This window comes from Diceros bicornis, chromosome 7, assembly GCF_020826845.1.
Source record: "Diceros bicornis minor isolate mBicDic1 chromosome 7, mDicBic1.mat.cur, whole genome shotgun sequence".
NCBI lineage: Eukaryota > Metazoa > Chordata > Mammalia > Perissodactyla > Rhinocerotidae > Diceros > Diceros bicornis.
Window position 1 is genome coordinate 61,053,889 of NC_080746.1, and position 14,533 is coordinate 61,068,421.

A 14,533-nucleotide genomic window follows, 5' to 3' on the forward strand; every position below is an offset into this window, starting at 1 on the left:
CCTGGCTTACAGCTCTTCGGGTTAGAACTCCTGAGTCAATGTGGCAGTTTGTGTTTAGTATCTCTCTTCTGTTGTCTGTTCCCACCTAGATTCACACAATTAGCAGTTGAATGTGGCTTCAAATGGCATTTTGTCAGACATACTTATTTTCTGATGGGGCATTTAAGTGAGTCTAGGAAAGGAAATACAGGCTCCCTGAATGATTCATCTCAGATTTCTATTCTCTTCTTTGTTTTTTGCACCCCCTTTCCCTCTGTCTGTTTCTGTGTGTCTCTGTATCTGTCTCTATCTGTCTGTCTGTCTGTCTGTCTCTCTTTCTCTCTCTCACACACACACACACATTTTGATACTAACAGGCTCATACATACTCACTATTGAGAGAAGACATGTTTCTAGTAATGCGAGGGCATATGGTTGTGTACTGTCAGTTAAAAATATCCCATTGAATAACATTTTGGTTTTCTTTGTTAATAGATCATGGATATTTAACTGATATATTACCAAATATTCTTTCCTGTGCCCTTCTCCAAGAAGCAATTAGTCAAGGGATCAGGCAGAAAGAAATGAAAGGAATATTCACTATTTCAAATGCTATAGTAAGCACTGGGTAAATAAGAACTTATCAGGTAGGGTCCTTAATCCCAATGAGACAATGATCCACTGGGCAATGATCTATTACAAGTGTCATGTTAAAAATATACATATCAATCATACAGAAGTGGTGTGACACAGCATTTAGACCCTACCTTTATTCCAGAGGTGGATTCTAGGGAATTTTTCTCCAGAAACTTGGATAAAATTAGATATTATAGGGGTAGAAAATAAAAATGATACATGAAACAAAATTTTTTATGAAAATTTAGAACTGCAAATTTTGACATGGGAAAACTTTTACCTGATAAAATAATGACCAACAAGTAAAAGTTGCTATGCAGTTTGTTTCTCCAGTAACATTTTCTATTATTAAAAGCTTAGCAATAATTAATATCTTTTTTTGAAAATGTGTACAGGAAAAAATTGGTCTTAATCACTATTGGATTAGTAAAATACATCAGAAATTATCAACACAAGGAATAAAAATACTGCAAATATGTTACAATATTGAATAGGTATTATATTTGTTCAGTGAGATTCAATTTAGGATATAATTTCTTGATAAAAAACAACCAATTCTCATACATTTCCTATTAATATGATGGCTATTCATAACATAGACTTTAATTATTTTTTGCTGCAATAGGATGGGGTAAAATGTCTCAAAATTCTCATCTAACCCAACCTTGAAGAAATTATAAAAAAAATATTTTCTTGGACAAGGTCATACATAAATGTGTTAAAATAGTGCAGTAAATCCAAATTGTTTGTAATTATCCTTTTCATAAAAGTGTGGTGATTTTCCACATCCTTAATGCATCTCTTTCCTATTTTAGGTCTCCTTCAATTATCTTTTCCTATACAAGCTGTCTTTGGATAGTATTACATAACTCAGTTTCTGTTTGTCAAATGTATTCATTCTGCTATGGAAGTGTTAGTACATGGTCCAATTTATACCCTTGCTTGCAATTTTCATTTAAAAAACACTATGGCGAGGGCCCGCCCAGTGGCGTAGTGGTTAAGTGCGTGCGCTCTGCTGCAGTGGCCTAGGGTTTGTAGGTTCGGATCCTGGCATGCACCGATGCACTGCTTGTGAAGCCATGCTGTGGCAGCGTCCCATATAAAGTAGGGATGTTAGCCCAGGGCCAATCTTCCTCAGCAAAAAAGAAGAGGATTGACATCGGATCTTAGCTCAGGGCTAATCTTCCTCACACACACAAAAAAAGACACTATTTCAATCCCTTAGAAGTTTATTTTTCTCTTACATATTGAAATTGATACATGATTAATATAGAATATTGTTCCCATAACCTTGAATTTCTTTTAGCATCTTTTTCCACCTCAGAATCTATGTTGAAGCCCCAGCCAACAAATTCTTTCAGAAGCTTTCTCTCTTGGTAATGGGGTCAATTTAGCTTGATGAGTGAGATTCCTGGTTTCAAAATTATTTTTCATCTATATTTTCATAATTGAAAGAGGTAGAAGTATGAAAAGGTATAACATATTTTATAACTGGGGTATAGAACTAGTAAAGCCTGAGAGACAATTATCATTCTCAAGGCTGGGTGTACTTTTGGTTATGTGGTGGGTGACATCACAGTAGAATGGTGTGGCTGGGTAAGGAAGTCCATCTAATTCAGAAGAAAGTGGTGAGAAGCCGATTTGCCTTTATATTTGATTAGTCTTTTTCAATCCAACTTTACCAACAGCAAAACCAATATATACCAGTGGATTTAGGACTTCTATAGGGAGAACTTTTATGTCTATTTTTGTAAGTGACAGCAAAATACCACATTTCTCTGAACAAAGAATAACTGAATGTTTTCCCGTTCCTTCAAAGTCTCCCATCTATTCCGTAGCTAACTCATGTAGATTCAGTCTCTGAACATCTCTCAATTCCCTTGTCTCGCTCTTTTCAGTCTCTTTTGCTCACCTATATTGTTAGAATTTTATCCTCATTGTTTTCTCTAAATTAGATCTTTCTTCTTCCTATTTCATGGTTTGCTATGCAACAGCAAGTATTTTTGTTTTGTTTTGTTTTGTTTTAGTGAAATATAAAAACTTATGTAGCTGCTTAAGTATTTTATGCTTCCCAGGATGAAGGTCACATGAAACTACCTTGGATCTGTACTCCATCCACATGGAAAACTTCATGCTGAAGAGGTTGAGATCATGGAGTCTGGAAACTGAGTCCAGCTCAGCACCGACTAGCTATGTGGCCTCTGCCAAGTTACTAAATGTTTCCAACTAATCAATGGGGATGCTCATCATCCTTCCTCATATGGACAAGGGGAGGATTACTTGAAAAATGATGCTTGAATATGTTATTTGAAAACAATACGCTTACAAGAATGCTTGGTATATAGGAAGCACTATGTGACTGTATGCTATTAATATTATTGTCATCATTCACTTCAATCTTCCTTACAAACTTCTTACTATTCAGTAAGAAATGTATTTTGGTGCCGGCCCCATGGTCTAGTTGGTTAAGTTTGGCACACTTCACTTTGGTGGCCCCCTTCGGTTCCAGGGTATGGAGCTATACCACTCGTTGGTGGCCTTGCTCTGGCGGTGACCATATACAAAATAGAGGAAGAGTGGCACAGATGTTATCTCAGGGTGAATCTTCTTCAAGTAAAAAAAAAAAAAAAAAAAAGAGGAAAATTGGTAACAGATGTTAGCTCATGGCAAATCTTCCTCAGCAAAAAAAATAAATACAAAAAAAAAGAGAAACATAGGGGCTGTCCCGGTGGCGCAAGTGGTTAAGTGCGCGCGCTCCGCTGCGGCGGCCCGGGGTTCGCTGGTTCGGATCCCGGGCGTGCACCGACGCACTGCTTGGTAAGCCATGCTGTGGCGGCGTCCCATATAAAGTGGAGGAAGATAGGCACAGATGTTAGCCCAGGGCCGTCTTCCTCAGCAAAAAAAGAGGAGAATTGGCGGATGTTAGCTCAGGGCTGATCTCCTCACAAAAAAAAAAAAAAAAAAAAGAGAAACATATTTTGGAATTCTAGAAAATATTTAAAAATGTTCCAACATGTCACTTATACTTTCTTATGCTTATATTCTGTTTCTTTTAGATTCTCTCCGGTCCCCATGACTTTGTCATCTAACACATATCTGTTTATTATTCAACTCTCAGCACAAGCCTCACCACCTCTATGAAACAGCTTTTGCTTCCTTAAGTGGAAGTCCGTATTCTTCCTTTGTGTCCTCAATGGAAGAGATGGGGTGTTTACTTATTGCAACCCGTTGAAAATTAATGATTCGATTAGAGTTTAATTTTCCCTGAATTTATTAAATATCAAAAATATACTAATTTTAATACAGATGCAAATCCACTTGCCTGGTTGCCAGGTGCATATCTGTAAGGGAATGGAGGGCTGGGATTAGGAAAAATGAAGAATCAATCTAGGAAAAATGCTGAGAATCTTTGGACCTTAATGCATAAGGTTTATCTCTTTTTATAATAGCTTTATCTTCCTATGTTGACCTGAGAAAGGATACATACCTGTCTTAGTTGAATATTTGCTGAGTGAATAAAAGAAAGAGGAAATTCCTACTAAACCAAGAGGAAATCAACAGCATTTTTAAACGCGCCTCATATCCTAGCTCAAACCCTAAATGAAATATTAATAATCTCCTTTTCAGAATATCTACAGAGAGCTGACACTTACTCAGAGCTAATCCCGTACATACAATTGCAGTTTCAATTTCGTACACTCCCTTTATATCTTCTAAATATTTCTCTCGAGATCTCACAGGCACCTATGAGACTACAGACTCAAAAACTTAATTCCCCAAACTTTTTATGTGCATATGCCTACTTATGCTGGTGTAGCATTCTCTGAAGATAAAGAAAGCCGTTCCCAGAGGCAAATATAGAACAAAAATAGTATCAACTTTTGGACAAGGGCTATGAGGCAGTTCTCCTGAGGAATGGACAAGTGACAAAATCATCTTCTTTACAGGCCACAAAATGTATCCAATTCCCCCTTTATTATTATTATTACTGTTTCTGTGTGGGGAAAGCATACATAAGAAGTATTGCAAGGCTCCTGGGCCACCCTCCCTGAATCCTATTGACTCCAGTTCTACTCTACCCATAAAGATTTAGGAGAGCAAACCTCAGTCATGGACTGCCCTTAATAACTGAGTTAATAAATAAGAGTTCAAGAAATGCTATCATAAACCATGTAATATTTATTCTGGTTTTAAATGACTACTAAAATACTGAGAGGGGATCGTCTTCATATCCAGGACACCATTTCCAACATACACAGGGACTCATAATTTAACTTCATGAAACTGAAAGTGAGATGTGGAAACAAACTATTCTTCCCAACAAGAATTGATCTAAATGCTGTTGGGAATGTCTAGCTGTATCCTGTGGACTTTTTCACAAATAACTATCATTATGTCTGGAAATCACCTCTGGTTGTTGTCAGTTTTGACCGATGGATTGGGACCAACTCCCAATCAGAATCAACTATCTTGTCTTCCATATGAGCTGGCTCATAAAAGCATTTTTTACTTCTTCAGTGGTTACACTGAAGAAGTGACATTTTACACAAAATGGAGTTACATTGATTCATAATCCCTGTACTTTCTCCAACTTGCGTATTTAAAACTATTTTATCTATAATATCCTGAAGCATCAGAGTGGTTAGCATAGCCTTTCTTGTTTTACATAGGAAAGTGTTCTTGATTTGAGGAGGGTACATTCTAGTTTCTGAAGGAATGAAGATTTCTCCATGAATACATTATTATTACTACCAATATTATTAAATGTTCAATCAAACTTTGCATTGGAAACTCTGAAGCTGTCAAAGTCCTTTCTTTCTAGAAAGAATCTGACAAACAAACAATTAACTTATGTTCTTGACTTCCCGGTTGGCAAGGAGCACTGATCTAATTTATGCATTCAGAGTCATTTCTAGTAAAATCTTAGATAAATATACTTCTCATTATTTATACCTTCCTTGGGTCTTGTTTTCCTTACTGTATACAGGACAGTATTTAGCTTCTTAATTTTGAAACTCTTAGCCTGCCCTAAATCTCTATAACTCTGTGAGCTGACCATGGGTGTTTCCTGCATCAAGGACCTGAACAAGAACTCTCCAGTCAAGGAGTGAGATAGAAATCCATGGGCAAGCGTTTTCATCTTCGTTGTTAAAGGAAAGACTGTCTAAATGGAATATGCTCTAGACTTTTTTCATTCATGTAAATTATAAATATTTTGATTATTGCTTTTTCTCAATTCCCATTGTTACTAAGTAAACTGAGAACAGATATGGAATATAGACTTGGCTTTAGATTCTGTACAGAGTGAGGACACTGGAGTCAGAGAGGAAAGGTAGTCTTAGAATGAAATAATGAAGGCAAGGACGTAACATTAAGGCTGGGATTCCTCCTTTAAAACCATCTATTGTATTTCTGATGAAGAAAAGGAGGCAAAATAAAAATTCTTATTGTTTTCTTATCAAGCAGTGTTTTATATCCACGGTTCTCCTCCAATTCTATGACATTGGCCAAATGACTTAAATTTTGTTAGAATATTTCTCTCATCTATGAAAACAATAATATTTAAAGTTGTGAAAACAATGTATGTAATCTAAAAATTCATGACACATATAGTTCACCATAAATGGCAGCTAATATGCATGTGGATTTAAAATCCCCTGTTATGTGGGCAGTTCTCACCTTTCAGCTTCATCCCTTGCTACCCTCTGACTTTGCATTTCTTCAATTATGAATACCCTAGAAGACCTCCAATCTAATAAAATAAAACCCAACTATTACTCAGTTATTAAAAAGATTCAGAAAATATATAGAATCACTGAAAAAATATACACATCCCTCATAGAATTTATTTTTCTTTGAAACATAAATGTATATTCATTTGCCAACCTTTTCACATAAAGGCAGCTAAAATCTGTTCCTGGAATATTTTCAGATTTCTACATATGGGCTCTCATGCAGAAATTGCATGGAAAAGGCACTCTTCAAAATTATCTTTCTCATTTTAAGTAGAATAAAAATTACAGACATTTTTAATCAAGGTATGGAACCCTTCTAGAGCTTGCTATCTCTTTTCTCAATCTTTTGCAATAATGTCTTTCAGGCAAATTCAACAGCAAAGACAAAAAATATATCAGTATATATTTGGACGTCTCTAAAATACTCAACTAGGGGCCAGCCCCGTGGCATAGCGGTTAAGTGCTTGCGCTTTGCTGCTGGCAGCCCGGGTTCAGATCTGGGACACGCACTGATGCACTGCTTGTCAGGCCGTGCTGTGGTGGTGTCCCACATAAAGTGGAGGAAGATGGGCACGGATGTTAGCCCAGGTCCAGTCTTCCTCAGCAAAATGAGGAGGATTGGCGTGGATGTTAGCTCAGGGCTGATCTTCCTCACAAATAAAATAAAATAAAATAAAATACCCAACTTAATTTTTTTTTCCAGTTTCAAAATGCATTACTTAATTTTCCTCGTAAAGTAGCCACACATTATATACCTTACAGTGTGACAGTCACATGATTTCTTTAGTAAGCCCCAAGATTTCATGAGCATCCTGGGGACTACAGTCAGAGAAGTAGTCTTAAGGTTTCAAGTATTAAAGCCTTCCCACAACCACAAATCCCTTTGAGGTTTGGGTCATTGAACACAGAATCACTGGATAAGTTGTTTTTAACATAGTCTACTTTCTATTTCTAAAAGTGTCAACTATGCATTTTTTTTTTTTAGATGAACACTCTGATTCCTTCTTGCACAGCTTCATCAGGATCTCCTTTGATCTTCATATTTTCTAAAGCATAAGAAAGGCCCTTATGGGGCCAGCCCAGAGGCACAGCGGTTAAGTGCATGCACTCCACTTCCGTGGCCCGGGGTTCACAGGTTGGGATCACGGCGCGCACCAACGCACCGCTTGTCAAACCATGCTGTGGCAGCGTCCCATATAAAGTAGAGGAAGCTGGGCACAGATGTTAGCCCAAGGCCAGTTTTCCTCAGCAGAAAAAGAAGAGGATTAGCATGAAATGTTAGCTCAGGGCAGATCTTCCTCACAGAAAAAAAAAAAAAGAGAGAAGCCCTTAGGACTCTGACACCAACTTTCACACCTACATGTTCAGGCTCATCTTTAAGAAGCTATTTCATCTTGTTTGCTGCTGAAGATGTCAGGTGGAGGGCGATCCAAATGGGCTACAACTTGCTCTTGCTCATTGCCTGCGCAGTGGCCCTGAATAACAATGACTCTTCTGCCTTGCAGATGCCCTGGGGCCTCAGGCCAGAGTTTAGACACTTCAGCCTCTCTTCAGCAACACAGTGGATGCATTGAGCCAACTTAGATTTTATAAAGTGATTCCCATTATTTTTACACTTACGTATAAGTTTATATAACATATCACTAAATGACATGGTAAATATAGTAGTAACTATATAACAAATATGTGACTCGATGACCGCATAATTTAACTGGAAAAATAAAAAACTGTTTTTTTACTATTTTTTCCCAAGTCAATACATAATTTCATGCTGCTATAATGTAATATAAATAATTAATGCAATATAAATAAAATATTAACGTAATATAAATGATATAAATTAAAATAATATAAATAATATAATATAAATAATATAATGTAATATCAATAATTTCTATGTCTTTGGACAGGATATTTATTGAACTGAACTGATATCTCTTTTCTTCAATGGATAAAATCTTTCTTCTCCTTAGACTTTATATTATACCATATTTCCCCAAACTTTGGTTACTTACCCATTGCCACCACAGTGAACTACCGTGCACTAAAATATTACACGATTTGTTAAACATTGTCCAGTTTATATTTTTCAAACATCATCCAGGTTTTAGTTAATCAGTGCGGTCACAAACACTCCAAGCTATCACCTGGTAAAGCCCCAATTATCCCATATTTTGTACCTCTCTCAAAGAGTACCACAAATATACCAGACTGGACATAGGAGAAAATAGAACCTTGGTCCATGTTTGGAGTTTACCACTGTATTTGGGTAGAATTTTACATAAGAAAAAATAAAGTAACATAAAGAAAACTTTTTGTCGTCAGATTTAGATGAGAGAGCATTTAGGGATGAGTAAATAAAACTAGAGATTTATCCTACAATTCAACAATAAAAAACAAGCAAATCAAAAAATGGGCAAAGGGCTTGAATAGAGATTTCTCCAAAGAAGATATATAAATGGCCAATTATCACAAAAAGATGCTCAATATTACTAATCATTAGTGAAATGAAAATCTAAACCACAGTGTGATACCACTTGATACCCATTAGGTCAGCTATTGTCAAAAAAACAGAAAAAAAGTGTTGGCAAGTATGTGAAAAAACTGGAACATTGTACATTGCTACTGGGAATATAAAATTCTGTGGAAAACTGTATACAGTTCCTGAAAAAATTCAAAGTAGAATTACCATGTGATCCAGCAATTCCACTTCCGGTCTACGCCCAAAAGAAGGGAAAGCAGGGACTCAAAAAGATATGTGCACTCCACTGTTCACAGCAGCATTATACACAATAACTAAAAGATGAAAACAATCCAAATGTGCATTGATGGATGAATGGATAAACAAAATGTGATAGACACACACAATAAAACATTATCTAGCGTTAAAAAGAATTGAAATTCTGACACGTTACAGCGTAAATGAACCTTAAAGACATTATACTAACTTAATAAACCAGACACAAAGGGGAAATTATTGGATGATTCCATTTAAATGAGGTACCTGAAATAGTCAAACTCAGAGAGAGAGAAAATAGAATGGTGGTTGCCAGGGCTAGGGGTAGGGAAGAATGGGGAGTTATGGTTTAATTGGTACTGAGTTTCATTTAGGATGTTGAAAAAGTTCGGAGATGGATAGTGGTGATGGTTGCCCAAGAATGTGAATATATTAATACCACTGAACTGTACATTTAAAAATGGTTAAAATTGTAAATTTTGTTATGCATATTTTACCATAACACAAATAAAGCTTTATCACATACTTCTTAAACTAAAAACAAACAAAAACCTCTATGAATTCCAATCAAAATGAGTTAAATGCAGAAGTTTCAAAATGGAGATTGTGGAAGACTGAGTAATTACCCCCTAAAGACGTTTACGTCCTAGTCTCTAGAAGCTGTGGATATGTTAGCTTACATGGTAAAAGGATCTTTGCATATGTGATTAAGTTAAACATCGTGAGGTAGGGAGAATTTTCTGCATTGCCCAAGTGGAACTAATATAATCACTGGATCCTTATAGGACGAAGGTCTGAGGGTCAGAATCAGAGAAGATAATGGGACAACAGAAGTAGAAATCACATTGGGGCTACAACCAAGGAATGAAGACAGCCTCTAGAAACTGAGAAAGGTAAGGAAACAGATTCTCCCTTAGATCCCCTAGAAGAGCAGAGCCATGATCACTTATTTTAGACTTCCAACCTCCAGAATTATAAGATAAATTTGTGTTGTTTTAAGCCAGAAGATTTGCAGTAATTTGTTACAGCAGCAATAGAACACTAATATAGAGCTATGTTATAGTGGGTGTAGCTTTAAGGACATGGTAAGATTAATCCTGTATAGACTGTTATATTGATAAAAGATATTTTAAAGCTTGGAGATTTAAATACTTGCAGCAATTCTGGTATGGGTGCAATATCAACAGAGCCCTATCAGTGAAGTGTGGTCTTTTCAAGGAGACGTTGGTAACTGGATTCTAAAGCACTGGAAACACAGAGATGAATCAGAAATGGTCTTTGTTCTTGAGATAGTTCCCTTCTAGTTGAAGAAGGATGAAATAGACACACAGAACATTTCTGCATAACATTAAAGATTCAATATGAGAAAGGTAGCTCAGAAAATAAGTTTAAGATCATTGTTAACAGGGTGGAAATGCTTCTGGACTCATGCAATTGTGATTTTTATTGACTCAAATTCATTCTGCAATGTGGTCATATTTCAGATTTGCTTGGCAGAAGGATGATGAAAGCATTGTTTAGATGGCCTCTATATTGAAGGTTAGGAAAATATTACACTTGTTGAAGAGCACTTAACCAATGATTTACTTTTATGACTAAAAAAATTTATCGTCCAAGTATTCCACTATTTATGTAAATTGAAAAATAATTCCAAATGTGTCAGAATGCAGACTGTTCTGGACAAGCCTGTGCTAAGTTAACACTTTTGAGACCCATAAGCACTGCTGGAAATATATGATTCACAAAAAATTAGACTCATCATCTTTCTAAAGACATACACACAAAAAAAAGGGATGGCAAAGAATATGTAGCTGTGTCAGTAGATTCATTTAGAATTCATTTATTCTTTCATTTTTTAAGGAAAATTATATTGAGAGTGCACTTTGAATGATGGTTAATGGGAAGTTTTGAGGATATAGTGGTAAAAAAAAATATTTGACCCCATAGTTCAAGTTTTTATAGTCTAAAAGATAAGATAACCATTAAAAACAATTATTGCGCAGGGGCCATGCTAATCTTCTCTGTATCGTTCCAATTTTAGTATATGTGCTGCCGAAAACACCAATTTGCAAAGGTACATGCACCCCTGTGTTCATTGGAGCGTTATTCACAATAGCCAAGACTTGGAAGCAACCTAAGTGCCCATCAAGGGATGAATGGATAAAGAAGATGTGGTATATTTACACAATGGAATACTACTCAGCCATAAGAAACAATGAAATCCAGCCATTTGTGACAACGTGGATGGACATTGAGGGTATAATGCAAAGTGAAATAAGTCAGAGGGAGAAGGTCAAATACCGTATGATTTCCTTCATTAAGTAGTAGATAATAACAACAATAAACAAACACATAGGGACAGAGATTGGATTGGTGGTTACCAGAGGGGAAGGGGGGAGGGAGGAGGGTGAAAGGGATAATTCGGTACATATGTGTGGTGATGGGTTGTAATTAGTATTTTGGTGGTGAACATGATGTAATCTATGCAGAAATAGAAGTACAATGATGTACACCTGAAATTTTTACAATATTATAAACCAATGTTACTGCAATAAACAAAAAATTAAAAAAAAAGACAATTATTGCATAAAATCACCACAATATACACGTTAAATATCTTACAATTTTGTACGTCAATTATACTTTAATAAAGCTGACATTGAAAAGAAAAAGAATTAATGCAAGTGTGACACATATTGAAATAGTGGAAACTCAAGTTACGTAACACATTAGGATGCTTTCTCCCTTTTAGCTGAGGCCTGAAATTAGACGTAGACAGTAGAAATTAACCAGACAAAGTTTGGGATTCACATGGAGGTGAGAGAGAGCATGATATATGGTCAGAAGTGAAAGTAGGCTGGAAGATCTAGAACTTATAATGTAAGGAAAGTAGGTTCTACAAGATTATGGTAAGCTGTGAAACTTTTCTTAATGTGTTTGGATTTAATATTAAGAGCAATCAAAATCTATTGAATTATTTTATTTGATATATTGTTTCTTACTGGAAAGCCGGGTTTGTCTCATTGTTCAAGATATATCCCCCAATCGATATCTATTCACCTGAAATTTCAGTATAACTCTTAATCATTTTGGGAAAAGAAACATACCTTAGACATAACTAAAAAGTGTAAATACCAAAATTCAAGTCCTGGTTCAACCTAAGCCTCAATTTCCTCTTCTTCAAATGGGGACTATAGTAAGCTCTTTGTCTGTAAAGCTAGTACTTACTGAGCGCTTTTTCTATTCTAAGAATTTTACAGCTATATTATTTCATTTAGTTACTTTTATCTCCACCTCCAGCACACAGATGTGGAAACTAATGCACACAGAAAACAAATAAGTCGCTCAAGTTTACTCATTTAGAAATTTTGGGAATGTATATTTGAATCTTGGTTCTGAAGTACTATGTTTGGAGAAACCATGTGATGATTCTCATATTTCTGCATGGACAAGCCTTTCTGAACAAAAATTACTTGCAACCTGGGTTGAAGCACAAGCCTTAGAAATTAAAGAATGACTGATTAGTGGTTATCAGGGGCTAAGGGGAGGAGAAATGGGTAGTTACTGCTAATGAAAATATTCTACAATTAGATTATGGTGATGGTTACACAACTCTGTGAATATACTAAAAAGTACTCAATTATATGACTTAAATGGGTGACTTTTATAATATATGCATTATATCCCAATAAAGCTTTTAAAATATAAACACAAAAATGTATTAATTTTGATGACGAGGATGGAATCTTGTAACAAACACGGTTTATTGGAAGAGAAAGATAAGGGCTCACATACCAGTTAACAGTATTTGAGGGAAGTGCATGGGAATCAGTAGTAAACATGAATAATATATGTTCCTCCACTTTGTTGCCCATTAAAAAATTGGAAAAATGGTTCTTACCTGGTAACTGGAAGAAAAGTTGGAACAAAAAACCAAAATAGTGTTTTTTGGTTTTTATGATCTCCTTCAGGAATTAGGAGAAATGATCTAAGAATTCCCAAGCTGGGGTTGTGTGGGCCCCAAATAATATATTTGTATGTGTGTTGCTCTCCCTTCTAGGCAGAAGAGATAATTTGTTCCCAAGATTGGGGCAAAGCTTTGGGAAGAGCAGCTGATACACTGCTGAAACCTGAAGAGTAATGTGTCTTGCTTACTGGTAGAGACACTGTCTCCACATCCTCCTGATCCCTGGATTCTTCTTCATCCACATTTCACTTGCATTAAAGATTAAGGGTAAGGATGAGATTTTCATGCCCTCAAGGAAGACCTAAGGCCTCATGCACTCCTCTGTTTCTTCTGGGGAACATCAAGGAAGTGAAGGGCACAAATATCAATAATAACTCTGGTGATTACGGGCACCCAAGTAACTGGTCCCCTAGGGAAAAGGGACACAAGACAAAGAGAGAACAAAGATTCTTAGGAATGTAAGGTAGAAATGCAGGGGTATATTAGGGACAGAAGGAAAAAGCCCTGGAGCCCTGAGCAACCCCAGAAATTGGTTAGTGCACATGGAGAAGGCAAAGAGAAAAAAAGGTGGGGATGCTGCTCCGGCCACTCTCCCTCACAGAGCCTCAGTTGCCTCAGCCCCACCCTTGCATTTGCCCAACCGTGTCTAGAGATAACAGAATCTCTGGGCAGCTAGAATTTTATTCTTTGAGTTAATAATTTAACTGTAAAGGCTTTGAGCAAAACTTGCTGTGAGGGGGAAAAAAGAGGTTATAAAAATGATATTGTATTGTTTTTGTTGCTATAATGTCTGAATCTATGGTATAAATTGAGTAGGATCTCTAATATCTTATCATTTCTCATTTCATAAGTGCTAAAGGAGACTAGCTAACCAGGGAAAGCTGCAATTACAGTAGTGTACAAGTTGAGCAAACTTCCTGGTGATTTCCCACCAGTGGATAGATTAGGATTTGGCATGGGTTCCTCTAATCTCTGAGGTTAGGTCAAATTAGGAAAAAATTATGGTCTATATGGCATGCAAAATAAAGCATCCACCAGTTAGAGATACTTCCTTTTGGAGTTTAGAATTTAGGTTATGACGTGTCTACTAGAGATGACCTTTGGAAAGATTTTCGCTTCCTAATGAGCTCTTGTTGAAATTGGGTGTCTGGATTATAAAGGCCAGGTATCCATTTATGGTCAATTGATTTCCAATAAATAGTATTTATGGGAAAAAGAATAATCTTCAATAGACTGTGCTGGACAATTGGTTATCAATACACACACACACGCACACGCACACGCACACACAAAGTATATTAAACCCTTGCATACTTACACCATACACAAAAATTTACTTCAAATGCATCACAGACCTAAATGTAAGAACTAAACTAAAATGTAGGACTTTTAGAAGAAAACATAGGTATAAATCTTTGTGATCTTGCATTAGGCAATGATTTTTTAGTTACAACACCAAGAGTATGAGCAATAAGAGAA

General features: G+C 36.2%; 1 pseudogene; it reads right to left on the bottom strand.

The window, feature by feature from the left end:
• Positions 1-11,053: 11,053 nt before the first annotated feature.
• On the bottom strand, positions 11,054-11,149 carry LOC131409174 (U6 spliceosomal RNA; annotated as a pseudogene).
• Between the last annotated feature and the right edge of the window lie 3,384 nt (positions 11,150-14,533).